The sequence below is a fragment of the Aegilops tauschii genome, chromosome 7, assembly GCF_002575655.3.
Source record: "Aegilops tauschii subsp. strangulata cultivar AL8/78 chromosome 7, Aet v6.0, whole genome shotgun sequence".
Taxonomy (NCBI): domain Eukaryota; kingdom Viridiplantae; phylum Streptophyta; class Magnoliopsida; order Poales; family Poaceae; genus Aegilops; species Aegilops tauschii.
The window spans coordinates 618,261,633-618,278,832 of NC_053041.3; the positions used below are offsets into that span (position 1 = coordinate 618,261,633).

General features: G+C 46.7%; 1 pseudogene; it reads right to left on the reverse strand.

Moving 5' to 3' along the window:
* Window positions 1–2,443: 2,443 nt before the first annotated feature.
* Window positions 2,444–12,788, reverse strand: LOC141027515 (uncharacterized methyltransferase At2g41040, chloroplastic-like; annotated as a pseudogene).
* Window positions 12,789–17,200: the final 4,412 nt, after the last annotated feature.

The following is a 17,200-nucleotide window of genomic DNA, read 5'->3' on the forward strand; positions in this document are numbered from 1 at the left end:
TGGTGATGAAACCGGTCAGAGGGGTCTGATGGGCCGGCCGGGTTTTGTTCTTTTGTGTTTTTGGAGTTCGGGAACGCATCATCAGGCCCTATATAGAGCGTTGTGATCCAAATAACTATATATATATGCATCTCTGACAGGTATATAGATCAACGATGGCGAGGAAGTGGTATGCCGTGTATGTAGGGCATGTTCCGAGTGTGTACGATGAGTGGCCAGAGTGTTAGGCCCAATGTTTTAAATAGCAGGCTATAGCTCCGCTATAGCCTTTTCAGCAGGATGCTGCTAAATGGTTGCCTTCACAAATAGCCCGCTATATCCCGCTATAGTTGTTTTTGGAGGCCCGCCGCTATTTTCCATAGCCCGCTATTTTAAACATTGGTCAGGCCCAAGTCTCTGGCTTCTCGGGCGGAAGCTAGAAAGGGTTTGATAGCAGAGCGGAAGTCGAAGCTAGTTACTTGAGATTCATAGCACAACATGGGATTCAGAACCAGCGCCGCAAAAACTACTACATACCGCTTTTGATCATCGTGATCGCTCTTATCTCGTATGTCATAATTTAGGTAGATGATGAAACATGTGTCTACGGTGACAATGTAAGAGACATGTGATCATTAACTTGTATCGCTAGTTCGAGATGATGAGGAGATCGACATCATTTGTGATCGATAATGATGATATGATGAGACTATGTTGTACCACTTCGATGATGATGATGAGACATTCCTTTTTCATATAGTTTTAGTGTATGTGTATGTTGTAATTGTATAAAACCTATAAAAATACGAATACAGCAAAATAAAATAAAATAAAATACTAGCAGTAGCGTGGGGTTTTGGAGTAGTAGCAGCGCTGCCTTACCAGTAGCGTTGGTTGTAGGGGCACGCTACTAGTATTAGCAGTAGCGATGGACAGAGGCGCGCTACTACTAGATATAGGTAGCAGTAGCGCTGGGTAAGAACCACACTACTGCTAAAGTTTAGCTGTAGCGCCGTAGCAGTAGCGTGGGCACCAGCGCTACTGCTATCTATAAAACCCACGCTACTAGTAGCCTTTTTCCTAGTAGTGCCTGCTCCACCGGAAGCGCTGCCTGAGAAAGAGGAGGCCCTTGGTGGCAGAGGAGGAGGAGGAGGAGGAAGAGGATGAGGAGGAGATGAGAGAGGGAGGATCGGAGTGTCCAGGTACCCGCCGCCTTGTCATCGGAGAAGCAGGAGGCTTGCACCCACCGCCGCTCTGCCGGAGGAGGGGGCCTGCCATCTACTAGGTATGAATTATATAGGATCCACTCGTTGCAATGTACGATTTGTCATTGTCTCAAGTAGTTAAATACATATGCTATGAGCTTCAGATTACATGCCAAAAAGTGGTTGGAAGCACGGAAGTCGCATGGGAAGTGCACGCAAGAGAGGAACATGGTCGATAAACATGGAACCATGCTCCCAGGACTTCTACTCTGCAAGTGAAGGCCACAAACATGGGGGCAGAGGAAACAACGACCATTGGACATCTGAAGAGGTGACAGAGCTAGTGGATGGTGTATCTATATATGGGGTTGGACATTGGACTAAATTGAAGAATGAAAGGTTTCCAATATCAGTTTGAACAGCAGCGCATCTTAAGGTATAGTCAATTGGTGATTTATTGCACCCTAAAGCACATGCATCTATAGATATTATCTCTGTTCGTTACTTTGTTGTTTCTCACATTTTTCTCTGTTAATCTTTTATTTATCTATATATTTTATTAAAAAAACATGACAATTTTTATGTTTTGTTTAATCTTTCAGGATAAATGGAGAAACCTGTTGAAAGGCTACATGGTCAGGCCCACATCTGAAAATAAGGTTTTATTCCATAAGTATGCTAAATTCATTATGGAACACCACTGATTTTCATCTCTTTCATTTCTTAAATTCCAGGGAAATATGAAAAGAAGGATCTCGCCTTCTCTAGATAAGAATAGTGTCGAAAAGATCCAGAGGCTAGCAGCTGATTACCCTCGAAAATGAAGCTGCACTAGTGAATGCTACAAGAAACATCGTATAGTACTTTTGGTGTAGCAGTGACACAGCAACAAGCGTTCTATTATTTTTCTAGAACTGCGAATTATAGTCTGCCATATTAAGTGTGTCGAGAGTATAGTGTGGATTGAGCCATCTGGAGGGAGCAGCTTCTATCTCCTGCCTAACTGCCTAGACAGACTAGTGAAGCACTTTGTATTAATGTAACTGGAGGACGTCTCCTCATCCATCAATTGAAACAGCTTGTGAATGTATGTAGTGATGAAAACTATATATCTGTAGTACAACATCAGGTTCACTTTGTGAAGAAACATCAAGAGGCATGCATGAACTTCCATAACATGTGAAGTCATAGTGGTACAAACTACAAAAGTACAAAGCATCTCATGTTTTACCTTTTTGCTTCACTTGCCTAATTTGTATTTAACCTACACTCTCACCACCTGATTTAACAGCAAATAACAGCTATACACACACCCTGTCAGAAATATACCATGGCTATGCAAAGTTTGAATGTGATTGTTGTTGATAGAGAACAGGCCGCTGTTCGTGGGGGTGGATAAGAAGGTTGTCGCTACGAATACACCGCCTGGCTTCAGCACACGGCTGATTTCAGCTATCTGGTTTTTAAACAGTAGCAGGAGGAGATGTCATGGTAACACTAGTAGAAAAGGGGGCTTTTGTCCCGGTTGGTAAGGGCCTTTAGTCCCGGTTTTTGAACCGGGACTAAAGGGTCGTTACTAATGCCTTCACCCTTTAGTCCCGGTTCTTACACGAACCGGGACTAAAGGCCGCGGCCACGTGGAGCTCCACCTGACTAAATAAAATTTTATGATTTTTTTCTGAAATTTTCTTTTTGAATTTTTTTTTATTTTCAAATTTCTGAATTATTTTAACCTCTAATCTCTAATCACCACCCCTCATCACTGCTCAATTTATCCTCTAATCTCTAATCTCTAATCACCCCTCATCATTCCAAATCATCTAACTTCCCGGACGGTCACCCATCCTCTCACTACTCCAGCCTGAGCACGCTTAACTTCCGGGTTCTATTCTTCCTCGTTTCCAAGTCTGCACATGTTGTTTTCCTGACAGTAGTAAGATGTCAATCCTATTAACCCTCAGGAATTTAGCTTGAGCATGAAGTGACACATTTCACTGTTTGAGTTTGAAACTATTGTTTTAAAAAGCAATAATTATTTAGTAACACTAATATTTCTGGAATAATTAGTTTGACCATTGTTTGACCACTGTTTGACCACAGTTTGACCAGATTTGACCAAAATTCAAAAAAACTAAAATAATTATTTAGTAACACTAATATTCTAGAATAATTAGTTTGACCATTGTTTGACCATAGTTTGAATTTTTTTGCCTCTCCAGATCTTAAAAGCCCCGTAACTTTTTTCTGTTAGGTTTTTGAGGATTTTGAAAATGTTTAACGGGGTTCCCCGCGTTAAATTCGGATGTAACTTTTCGAGTAGATGATTTTTCATATAAAAAACTTTTTCATCCGAGTTCGTATGCAAAAGTTATGCCCATTTTAAGAAATTCCAGAGAGATTTTGCAAATAAAGTCAAAATTCATATTTGTTAATTTTCTCAACAACTAGACCACATATCACATGGGAAACTTATTTTATTTTATTTTATTGACATTTCCATCATTTTCTTTTGTTTTTTCTAAAACTGAAAAGGCGGTCGGGGGGGGGGGGGGGGGGTTAGAGTTTGAAAATGGGACCTTTAGTACCGGTTCGTGCCATGAACCGGTACTAATGCCTCAAAGCCCATTAGTACCGGTTGGTGGCACCAACCGGGACTAAAGGTCTAACCTTTAGTACCGGTTGGTGCCACCAACCGGGACTGATGGGCATCGCACCCTTTAGTCCCGGTTCGTGGCACCAACCGGGACTAATGCCTTAACCGCACGAACCGGGACGAATGCTCACATTAGTCCTGGTTCGTGACTGAATCGGGACTAATGTGAATACTGCCCTATGATCAAAGCCCTGTTTTCTACTAGTGTGATGGGTAAGTCCATATGACAACAAAAAAAATAGGTACACGGGTCATCGCATGATGCCCTGTTCCTGCACAAAGTTGTTCAACCCAAACTAACTAAGCACTAAACTATTGAGGTTGACTTTATAGACGCATTCAGCAGTCAAAAACTAACAGAAATACAGAACATTATTTCTTATGTAATGCCCAAAGTGGTGTAAACTTTCTAGATTGGCTAATTGTTCATTGGACTCTGACAAATAAGATCGCAATTCCGAAGACACCAGTTTTACTATGTTAAGTTACGAACCATGTACAATATTGAATCAAAAATGCCAATGAGACAGGTACTATGCCATATTTAAAGGGGATGGCCAGCAGTGGATAGAAGCTCCAGCATGAATGGCATCAATTGAACATGAAGCAAAAGGGAGCTCGAAATATCAGCCCTTGCGAGAGCGAGGTTCCTGCAGAACCAAAATAAGAGGACAGTAAGTATTTGCTAGAAGCATCATCGAATACTGCAAATGAATGTTCACGATTACTGTAGTTTGCTTGGATCAAAAAGAACGTTCTGAGGTAGTAATAGATTGAACTAAGGGAGCAGATTATCGCATATTCACAAGCTGTTCAATTGGATGTTGACCACATAGATCTTAGTCTCCTTTTGTATTAAAGAAAAATAAAGCACTGGTTTCCACACAAAAATTAGATGGCCCAACTTGTCTACTTTATAGTTTGTTAGAGTTGGATGTTAAAAGGTCCTCACAGGAAAAGCTCAAAATAAGCATGAAGGAATGCTCACGTGTTCATAGGGGCTTCTTCTTGTTTGTTGTAGTCATAGCATTGGTGGAGGATATTCTCAGAAAAATCCAAAGCAATCACAGATTAGTATGCCCTAGAGCTTGCAAGCTTCCTTGAAAGCAAGCCACAAATCATGAATATTATCTTGACATGAAAGAGTGGCGATCATTTTTTGTTGCAACACAAAAAGATGAAGCACCAAATACTTGGCTTTTACAGATTTACGACTTATTATAAATAGTTTCTCACTGAGCAGTAACAGCTTAAGGCCATGGAATTAAAGAATGAGGCAGCCAAGAAATGTACCTCTTCATCGTGGCTGGGGAAGCCACTCCGATTGAAGTTCGGACGCCACCCCCTCTCGTAAAGAAAGGAGACGAGCGGGCTCCTGAACAGCTCAGTTGTAGCAGGCTTCAGTTCACTGTATTCTTTCATGCCTGAGGTGTCAGAGGAAATCCCAGAACACACACACACGCACGCGAGGTGGATTCAGACTCTTCTCTGAAGAGACACGGACGAACCGAACAAAAGTTCAGAGAGGAGACAGAGTCATTTGGCGACGCGCACACCGCAACGTCTTTTCTGTTTGACCTTTTATTCAGATAAGCAACAGTACATCCGAAAACCATGCCCACGATGCACTTCATCCGCGCCATCCCACGGTGGCAATCGTGGCCAAGTCCTCGCACGTTTACAGGAAACAAACTAACTGAAAACTATCCTATGACCAGGACCAAGCCACAACGTGAACTCAGAGCACGTTTCTGACTTTATTACATAAGTTTAAACTGAAACTAAATAGACATCTTCAGGTCTGTCAGGTTTAACATAACATTTCACCCCTTTAAACATGACGTCCTGAACTCACCTCAAGCACTCCTATTTTCTCTTTCAACACCTGAAACTGAAACCTTGGGAGGGCTTTAGTCAGGATGTCTGCATGTTGCTCTCCAGTACTGACGTGCTCCACCTCAATCTTTCCTTCCTCAACACATTGTCTGACGAAGTGGTAGCGCACATCAATGTGTTTGCTTCTTTCATGGAACACAGGATTTTTACACAGTGCAATAGCCGGTTGATTATCCACTTTGATCTTGACCTTGGCTTGCTCATAGCCTAGCAATTCTTCAACTAATCTTGCTAGCCACACTCCCTGACAAGCAGCAGAAGCAGCAGCCACATATTCTGCCTCACATGATGATTGAGCGACAATCTTCTGTTTCTGAGTCATCCAAGACACTAGGCAATTGCCATAGTAGTACAGCACCCCCGTAGTGCTTTTCCGATCATCAATGTCGCCTGCGTGGTCACTGTCAGAGTAACCCAACAGTTGTGGTTTTCCTTCAGTTTTCTTGTAGCTACAGCCCAAACTGAGTGTGCCTTTCACATATCTTAATATGTGTTTTACTGCTGTTTTATGATCCTTGGTTGGCCTTTCCATGAATCTGCTGACATATCCAACTGCAAAGCTGAGATCTGGTCTTGTGTGCAACAAATACCTTAAACTCCCAACTATGCTTCGATATTCAGTTGGATCAACTTCCTCAGCCTGACTTGTTCTCGACAGTTTCAGTCTTGGCTCCATAGGTGTGTGACTTGCATTACAGTTTGTCATCCCCATCTTTTCAAGTATCCGTGAAGCATAGCCAGTTTGACAAAGAGTAATGCCCTTCTCTGATTGCTTTACCTCTATGCCCAAGTAATAGCTCAATAGACCCAAATCTGTCATGCTGAACCTGAATTTCATCTGCCTTTTGAAATCCTCAATGGCTTGCTCACTTCCTCCTGTGATGACTAGATCATCCACATACACACCCACAATCAGTGCAGAACCACCTGCTTTCTTCCTGTACAGACCAGACTCTGAAGGACACTTTTCAAAGCCTAGTTCAGAGAGTGTTGCATCCAGCTTGGAGTTCCATGCCCTTGGCGCTTGTTTGAGCCCATACAACGCCTTGTGCAAGCGATACACCTTACTGTCCTTCCCTTCTATCTCATGGCCTGGCGGCTGGGTCACATATACCTCTTCAACCAGATCACCATTTAGGAAGGCCGACTTGACATCCATTTGGTGTATTTTCCATCCAAACTGAGCTGCAAGTGCAATTAGTAGCCTGACAGATTCTAGACGAGCTACAGGTGCAAACACTTCCTCATAATCAATACCTTGTCGCTGAGCATACCCCTTTGCGACTAGCCTTGCCTTGTGCTTGACAACCTTGCCGTCTGGATCTTTCTTCAACTTATAGACCCATTTTACCCCAATTGGCTTGTGTCCTCTTGGCAGGTCACACAACTCCCAAGTATGGTTTTCCTCTATTGATGCCAGTTCCTCCTTCATGGCCCTTTTCCAGCACAGTTCTCCAAGTGCCTCAACATGGCTTGAAGGTTCTTCCAAACCGAACAGACATAGCCCTGCATCAGCCTGTTTGATTTCTATGGTTTCTTCATAGATCTCCTCGAGCAAGCGCTCGCCTTGTGGACCCAGCGATGGCTCGGTATATGGTGTGCCTGGAGATGCTTGGAAGTGAGTTGGGGTCACAGGAGAGCTCTCCAAATCGATCGGAATAGCGACACCATCGTTTGCTTGCCGAGTCTTGAAGGTCTGTCGAGGCGCTGCAGGAGATTTTGTTGCCGTGGCAGCGCTTTCCGCTACGTCTCCAATCTCTTCTGAATCTTGCTCGTTCGGATAGAACACAACAAAAGAATCTGGATCTTTTTCTTCAACTAACTCCAAAGAGCTCCAATTCCATGGCCTATCTTCTTCAAACACCGCATCCCGTGTGATGACCAGCTTCTTGCTCTCTGGATCATACATGCGATAGGCCTTTGATCCGGTTTCATATCCAATCATCACCATTTGCTTGCTTCTGTCAGCTAGTTTGGTCTGTCCCGGCCCAACTTTCTTCACATGAGCGGTGCAACCAAATGTACGCAGGTGTTGCACAGAGGGCTTTCTCTCATTCCATGCCTCATAGGGGGTCATCCCTTTCACACTCTTTGTAGGAGCTCGGTTCAGCAGGTACACAGCGGTAGTCACGGCTTCACCCCAAAACCTTGCAGGCATGCCCATACTCTTGAGGAGGCTCCTCGCCATCCCCACGACGGTTTGATTTCTTCTCTCAACCACCCCATTGTGCTGAGGTGTATAGGGTGCTGTCCTGAAATGCTTGATGTCGTGGCGTTCACAGTAATCAACGAACTCGGCAGAGGTGAATTCGCCACCCCTGTCAGTGCGCAGCGCCTTTAGTTTCAGGTTCTTCTCAACCTCAGCTGCAATCTGCACTTTCTTGATGGCTTCCAATGCCTCATCCTTACTACGCAGCAACACAATCCACATGTATCGAGAATAGTCATCGACCAGAAGCAGAAAGTAACGCTTACCACCTGGGGTCGGAGGTGTGATGGGTCCACAGAGATCCCCATGCCATAGGTCTAGCTGTTTAACTGCTCGGTATGCTGCTTGTGCCGGGAACGGAAGTCGTTTCTGCTTTGCAATCATACAACCATCACACACCTGATTAACTTGCTTGAGCTGCGGCATTCCTTCGACCATCTCCTCGGCTGCCAGTGCACAGAGTGAACGGAAATTTACATGCCCGTACCTCATGTGCCACAACCACGCATCTTCCTTTGCGTGTGCAAGCAAACAGACCGGCTCTGACGGTTGGATGTTGAGAATATACATGCGATTGCCAGTTCGAGGCACTCTTGGGAGCACATTTCTCTGTCTGTCCCAAACTGTCATCACACCGTTCTCCCCTGAGTACTTGCATCCATTCTCATCTAACTGACCAAGGCTAATGATGTTGTTCTTCAGTCTGGGTATGAAGTAAACATCTGACAGTATGCGATGCTCCCCTGTCAGGCACTTCATCAGCACTGCTCCACGTCCAACTATTTCCACTGCAGAGCCATCCCCAAAGCGCACTTTTCCACGCACTGACTGATCCAACTCAACAAACTTCTCTGAATTACCTGTCATGTGATTGCTGGCTCCTGTGTCTAGGTACCAGGATGTGTCCTGGCTCCCTGTGAGCTTGGGCACCACTTTCTCCTCATTGAGGAACACCTGTTGTGTCGGTTCTGGTTCAGACATTGTGAGCTCACAAACTTCCATCATGAGAAGCCCGGGGTCATCTTCATCCTCTGCTTGAGCAAAGTTTGCATTCTCCTTCTTGGGCTCCGGGCAATCAGACCTGAAATGCCATGTTTCATTGCAATTGAAACATCTCACCTTGGTTATGTCAAACTTGCGGTGTTTTTTCTGCTTGCCGCGGTCACTGCTCTCACCGCGTCCAGCCTGCCCACCGTCGGCGCGGTCACCACGCCCACGGCCACGCCCGCGGCCGCCACCACGGCCGCGTCCGCCACCACTGCTGCTTGCACCTGGTGCGCTTTTCTTACCCTTCATCAACTGTTCCAGAGCCTGAGTCATGAGCATGAGCTGATCGTCCTTGCTGCCAGACTGACGACGCCGGCCTCTCTGATTTTCCTCGAAGGCAGCCAGACGTCCGACAGCCTCAGCCACGGACATCGTCGAGAGATCGCCCCACTGCTCGATGGTGTTGATGATGTCGCCGAACCGCGCAGGAACGGCATTGAACAGGGTTTCGACCACCGTCTCATCGGTGATCTTCTCACCGAGGGACCGGATCTCCCCGACAAGAGTCATCATCTTCTGGGCAAACGCCGATACGGACTCGCCTTCGCCCATTTCCATCCGATCCAACAGCCTCTTGAGCTGCTTGATCCGCGCCTTCTTGACGCGATCCTCACCGACGCGCATGCGCCGGATCGCTTCCCAGGCTTCGTGGGCCGTCTGACAGTCGCCCACAGCCATCATCACCGGGTCGGGTACGGACTGTGACAGAGCAGCGAACGCCTCATCGTCCTTGACCTGATCGAATTCGGCCGTGCCCTCCAACGCCGGCCACACACCGAACGGACGGAGGAGCACCTTCATCTTCATCGCCCACAGACCATAGTTAGAGTCCGTGAGCATGGGATAGTGGATCGGGACACCACCAGACCTCGCCGGCGTGCGCTGCACGACCGCCATGCCTTCGTCGCCGGCTCTCTTCGGGGGCGGCGTGTACTTTTCACCGCCTCCGCTGGTGTCGTCCTTCTTCGGCGAAGTACTCATCGCCGATCACCGCCGCCACAACTGCAATCTCCGCCGCCATGCTCCGCCTCCGTGAAACCTGGCTCTGGTGCCAAATGTCAGAGGAAATCCCAGAACACACACACACGCACGCGAGGTGGATTCAGACTCTTCTCTGAAGAGACACGGACGAACCGAACGAAAGTTCACAGAGGAGACAGAGTCATTTGGCGACGCGCACACCGCAACGTCTTTTCTGTTTGACCTTTTATTCAGATAAGCAACAGTACATCCGAAAACCATGCCCACGATGCACTTCATCCGCGCCATCCCACGGTGGCAATCGTGGCCAAGTCCTCGCACGTTTACAGGAAACAAACTAACTGAAAACTATCCTATGACCAGGACCAAGCCACAACGTGAACTCAGAGCACGTTTCTGACTTTATTACATAAGTTTAAACTGAAACTAAATAGACATCTTCAGGTCTGTCAGGTTTAACATAACATGAGGTGACAGTAAGATGCAAGAAGATATCTTTGCTGGTGAATCACTTGTTGCATTTCGAACATTTAAATCCTGACCTATAAATCACTGGCCTGGGACACATGTAGAAGCCAAAACAACAGAAATCCTAACCCAGCTAACATAATTGCATGAGATGAACGTAACTCATGGACTTTAGACACACAGATTCATGCCTGACGGCCCTTTCCTTATCAGAGGTTCATAGCAAACAGGGCATGCGAACACCTCGGTTTTTGAGACGTCATTCAGATTGGTTTTGATCTCCTGAAACTATTCGCATAGTGTTCGTCAGTTTCACACAGTATGAATAATGTCCAACCTTGGCATAACATCACACGGTATGAATAATGTCCAAGGGGGTCTATGTATCGAGAATCTTGAGGTGAAGAATAGATGTCTTCTCAGCAAGTGGCTGTATAAGCTATCTGTAAAGACGGAGGCCACATGGTCACAGATTCTGCGTAATAAGTACCTTCAATCCAAAACTTTGTCCCAGTTGACAGTGAGGCCGACTGACTCGCCTTTCTAGAAAGGACTGATGAGAGTTAAATCAGTTTTTTTTCAATAGGACAAAGTTTATTGTCGGTAACAGTACCTCTACGAGATTCTGGGAGGATACTTGGCTAGGGGAAACACCCCTCGCGCTTCAGTATCCTTCTCTCTATAGCATTGTTCAACGGAGAGACGCATTCATTGCAACAGTACTTCAGTCCACGCCTCTCAATATTCACTTCAGGAGAACGCTAGCCGAAAACCGTTGGGAAGTTTGGCTCCATCTTGTGAGACGACTGATGGATGTTCAGCTTTCTCAACGACCCGATCAGTGTGCTGGAAGCTAACTAGGAATGGAGAGTTTACGGTTAAATCCATGTATCTGGATGTTATAAACTCTAGCTATATTCCTAGTTCGAAACATGTTTGGAATGTCAAAATACCTTTGAGAGTTAAAGTGTTTATATGGTTTTGTACACAAACAAGTCATTTTAACTAAGGACAACTTGGCAAAACGCAACTGGACTGGATCTACAAGATGTAGTATTTGTGATCGGGATGAATCCATCAAACACCTCTTTCTTGACTGCCCGTTGGCAAAAGTTTTATGGTAGACAATTCACACAGCCTTTCATATTACTCCTCCGAATAATATCAACACGTTATTTGGGACGTGGCTTGACGGGATAGCTTCCGAAACAGCGAGGCACATCGTATAGGAGTATGTGCTTTAATATGGGCAGTCTGGAACTGCAGAAATGATTTGGTCTTTAACAGAACAACAAATACTCATTTTTGCAGGTTATCTTCCGAGCCACTGCGTTGATCCGTATGTGATCCCTACTCACTCCGATGGAGGCCAGGGAGCGTTTGTTTACTAGATCTATCCGACGGGAGATGGTAGCGCGGGCTATTTTCAACCGGTTTGGATGGCGGTTATGTAATAGGATAGACAATTAGTTTTCCTATCTTTCTTTTGCCAGCCGGTTGTGGCTTTACTATTACTCTTCCGCTCTTTGTGAGCATTTTTTCTTCATTTGTTTGAGACTCCAAGACCTTTGTCGAACTTATTTGCTTGTTAATAAACGTGGTCGTATGCATCGTTCTGCTGCAGAGGCCGGAGATCTCCCCTTTTTGAAAGAAACTAATCTACCATGCGAGGTTTAATCTTTGCATCTGATGGCCAAATATCAGCAGTGCAGGCTATGACTCACACATCATCTCCCCAAACTGAAAATATCTGCTAAACTTACGCCTAGCTCTCAATCGATTACTCGACTAAATACAAAGCCTGGTTCCTGCCAAAGCCCCACCTAGGCATGAGACCAAACAATGCTACACTTACGCGCAGTTTCTACAGACTGAGCTTACGGACGCCATTGTGAAATCACGTGATTAGTGGACACTGAAACGGCTGGTCCCCATATTACTCCACCGAGCCACAACCTGACGCCACGTACGTCCGTAGGAGCGCCCCGTAGCAAAATCGTCCGTAAGTAGAGCATTATTGTTTGGCGGGCGACAACCGATCCCCCTTTTTTCTAGCAGACTAGCACACATAACGTGTTCCCTTGCCTTCCCTGAGATGAGAATCAGCTAGTGGCGTAGGTACGTACCGGGTCGAGGGCGATGGCCGCCGCGGCTACGGCCACTCGGCGAGCCGGCAGCGGCAGGCCTGGGCTGTGGCCAAGGCGGCAGGGGACGCGTGGGGGATGGAGCGACGGGGAGGAGGAGCAGGAAGCCGCCGCGGCTCTCACCGCGAGCTCCATGGGTGACGCGGAGCTGCAATTGCATTAGTACGTTGGCTGCAGCCTGGAGCCTGGAGACGCGCCGGCCGACGAAGGGAAGGAAAGAAATGGTCTTTGGCGGACGACAGACCGGAAGAGGAGGGGCGTGCTAGTGGTGGGCTCACGCGTCGCGCCACCAGCGTCCGTACGCGGCTTGGGTCCGGATTTTCTCTTTTAGCTCGACATGCGTAGGGAAAAAAAACACGTGTCACTAATGAAATGTTTAAAAAAATCAATAATTTTCAGTCAACTGGTTTCTAATTTTTGCTCGGTCAATTTTTTGATCACACGATATGTCTCCTTGATTCTTGTTGGCTCAAGTGTCTCATGTCCTTTGTCGGGTTTGTTTGGTAACTTGTTTTGATTCCACGTCTGTTTTCCCCTATCTTTTTTTTATTGTGTTGGTCCATTGTTATCTACTTCCTCTTCCCGAAGCCTGAGAAGAGAAGAGCGGTGGAGATGGGAAGACATGGACGGAGAGCAGTGAGGTTAATTGCCGGATCAAGAGATTTGGGGCCCGTCACACCGAGGGTTGGTTCGGTGTCATTGGGAGGTTGTGCAAGGCATGTCCCTCTTCTCCCTCATTGTCGTCGGTCCTAAGCGGCGCATCTAGCCTTAACGGCTGCTGGGTACTGCTATGACACGCACGACAACGATCAGCAAGACAACAGTGCGACATGATGGTGTTTTTGTCGGAAATATGAGCAACCGGATGATATTATTAACAGAAATACTACATAAAGCATGACTAATATAACAGAGAAAAAACAAGTCATGCGATCTGACTGAGAGAAGGTAAATAGCATCTGCATATATGAACTGTAACCAAACATATCTAGGGCAAACACAGTAGAACAAGAAACTGTGGCAGGACCTCTAACAGGAAAAGCAAGAACACGTATGGGACAGCAAGAGCAACAGGAGCACTGGACTTGGGATCGATATCCTCGCCAGCCATGTCGTCGAAGAGGTTGTCGATGTCGGGGAAGAAGTCGTCGCTGGGGAAGTGGTTGTCGGTTTCCGTGATGAACCGGTCAGTAGTCGCGCAGAGCGCTCCCTAAAAACCTTATCACCCTTCTTCCGTACACGACTCAAAGAGGTGCGATTTCAGAGGCCTACTGTCCCAACTCGCGGTGCATGACGCAAGACGGTATGAGGAAGACGGTAGCATCTCAGAGATTGGAGCCGGTGGCGAGAGGAAGAAGAAGTTCTGGTGCGTCTCTCTGAGAGGAGCGACCTCCCTTTTATAGACGCAAGAGAAGGACGCGAGAGGCCAGCGATGGGAGGTGAAGCAAAAGAGGGAGACAAAGCGAACAGACTTCAGCCGAAGAGGCGTGCCGTTCGGATTCAGTGTCCACTACAGAAAATGTTTCAGCTCCCGCGTGACCTTTCGTATACCCATCGTGCATGGCAAAAATTTAGACATCGGCTCTGCTCATTCCCGCAACCCGCGTCGCGTCGTGACGAGGCGGGTGGCGCAGGAGGAGCGCGCGTGGATGTCCCTCTTGTTCTCATGCTCATACATGTGGGGAAAGAACCTTCCTTATAAAGAGGTCCAACTCCCTCTAAACTAGCAATGTGGGACTAAACTTTAGTAGTGCCCCTTGTCTTGCACGAATGGGCTAAGTGGGCCTCTAGGATTTATTTGGAATTTCTGAAATTGTTATTGGGCTAGCCCATAAATAGATAAAATTCCAGCAATCCCCCACCAGATCCGAGAGGCACACAAAATCTGCCTTTGGTTTCAAAACACTGTTTTATATATCGGTATTGCAGGGGAGACTGTTAAGTTAAACTTCCACCTAGAACTTGTTACGTCCATTTTGCATCATGCTTTGATATTGATATTTATTGCATTATGGGCTGTTATTACTCATTATGTCACAATACTTATGCCTTTTCTATCTTATTTTACAATGTTTACACGAAGCGGGAGAATGCCGGCAGCTGGAATTCTGGGCTGGAAAAGGAGCAAATATTAGAGACCTATGCTGCACAACTCCAAAAGTCCTGAAACTCCACAGAAGTTATTTTTGGAATTAATAAAAAATACTGAGCGAAGAAAATACCAGAGGGGGGCCACCCAACGTCTACGAGGGTGGGGGCGCTCCCTACCCCCCTGGGCGCGCCCTCCTGCCTCGTGGGCCACCTGGCAGGCCTCTGGTGCCCATCTTTCGCTATATGAAGTATTTCGCCCTGGGAAAAATCAGGAGGAAGCTTTCGGGACGAAACGCAGCCGCCACGAGGCGGAACCTTGGCGGAACCAATCTAGGGCTCCGGCGGAGCTGTTCTGCCGGCGAAAGATCCCCCCGGGAGGGGGAAATCGTCACCATCGTCATCACCATCGATCCTCTCATCGGGAGGGGGTCAATCTCCATCAAGATCTTCACCAGCACCATCTCCTCTCAAACCCTAGTTCATCTCTTGTATCCGATCTTTGTCTCAAAGCCTCAGATTGGTACCTGTGGGTTGCTAGTAGTGTTGATTACTCCTTGTAGTTGATGCTAGTTGGTTTATTCGGTGGAAGATCATATGTTCAGATCCTATATGCATATTAATACCCCTCTGATTATGAACATGAATATGATTTGTGAGTAGTTACGTTTGTTCCTGAGGACATGGGAGAAGTCTTGCTATAAGTAGTCATGTGAATTTGGTATTCGTTCGATATTTTCGTTCGATATTTTGTTATGCTATAAGTAGGACATGGGAGAAGTCTTGCTATTAATACCCCTCCTGTCTTTCCTCTAGTGGTGTTATGTGAACGTCGAGTACATGACACTTCACCATTGTTTGGGCCTAGAGGAAGGCATTGGGAAGTAATAAGTAGATGATGGGTTGCTAGAGTGACAGAAGGTTAAACCCTAGTTTATGCGTTGCTTCGTAAGGGCTTGATTTGGATTCATATGTTTCATGCTATGGTTAGGTTTACCTTAATTCTTCTTTCGTAGTTACGGATGCTTGCGAGAGTAGTTAATCATAAGTGGGATGCTTGTCCAAGGAAGGGCAGCACCCAAGCACCGGTCCACCCACATATCAGATTATCAAAGTAACGAACGCGAATCATATGAGCGTGATGAAAACTAGCTTGACGATAATTCCCATGTGTCCTCGGGAGCGTTTTCCTTCATATAAGAATTTGTCCAGGCTTGTCCTTTGCTACAAAAAGGATTGGGCCACCTTGCTGCACCTTATTTACTTTTGTTACTTGCTAGCTGTTACGAATTACCTTATCACAAAGTTGTCTGTTAACGGTAAGTTCAGTGCTTGCAGAGAATACCTTACTGAAAACCGCTTGTCATTTCCTTCTGCTCCTCATTGGGTTCGACACTCTTACTTATCGAAAGGACTACGATAGATTCCCTACACTTGTGGGTCAGCAAGACTCTTTTCTGGCGCCGTTGCCGGGGAGTGAAGCGCCTTTGGTATGTGGAACTTGGTAAGGAAAAATTTATATAGTGTGCTGAAATTTACTGTCACTTGTTACTATGGAAAGTAACCCTTTGAGGGTTTTGTTCGGGGTATCTTCACCCCGAACAGTAGAGCAAAGAGTTGCTCCTCAACCTACTGAACCTACTGAAAATGTTTACTTTGAAATTCCTTCGGGTATGATGGAGAAACTGTTGGGGAACGTAGTAATTTCAAAAAAATTCCTACGCACACGCAAAATCATGGTGATGCATAGCAACGAGAGGGGAGAGTGTTGTCCACGTACCCTCGTAGACCGAAAGCGGAAGCGTTAACACAACGCGGTTGATGTAGTCGTACGTCTTCACGATCCGACCAATCAAGTACCGAACGCACGGCACCTCCGAGTTCAGCACACGTTCAGCTCGATGACGTCCCTCGAACTCCGATCCAGCCGAGTGTTGAGGGAGAGTTTCGTCAGTACGACGGCGTGGTGACGATGATGATGTTCAACCGACGCAGGGCTTCGCCTAAGCTCCGCAACGGTATTATCGAGGTGTAATATGGTGGAGGGGGGCACCGCACACGGCTAAAATATCGTATATCAAGTGTGTATAGAGGTGCCCCCCTGCCCCCGTATATAAAGGAGCAAGGGGGAGGCCGGCTGCCCTAGGCGCGCCAAGGAGAGGGGGGGAGTCCTCCTCCTAGTAGGAGTAGGACTCCCCTTTCCTAGTCCAACTAGGAAAAGAGGGGGGGAAGGAAAGAGAGGGAGAGGGAGAGGGAAAGAGGGGCTGCGCCCCCCTCTCCTAGTCCAACTAGGATTCCTCATGGGAGGGGGCGCGCCACCTCCTGGCTGCTGCCCTCTCTCTCCCCTCAAGGCCCACTAAGGCCCAATACTTCCCCGGGGGGTTCCGGTAACTCTCCGGCACTCCGGTTTAATCCGAAACTTCTCCGGAACACTTCCGGTGTCCGAATATAGTCGTCCAATATATCAATCTTTATGTCTCGACCATTTCGAGACTCCTCGTCATGTCCGTGATCACATCCGGGACTCCGA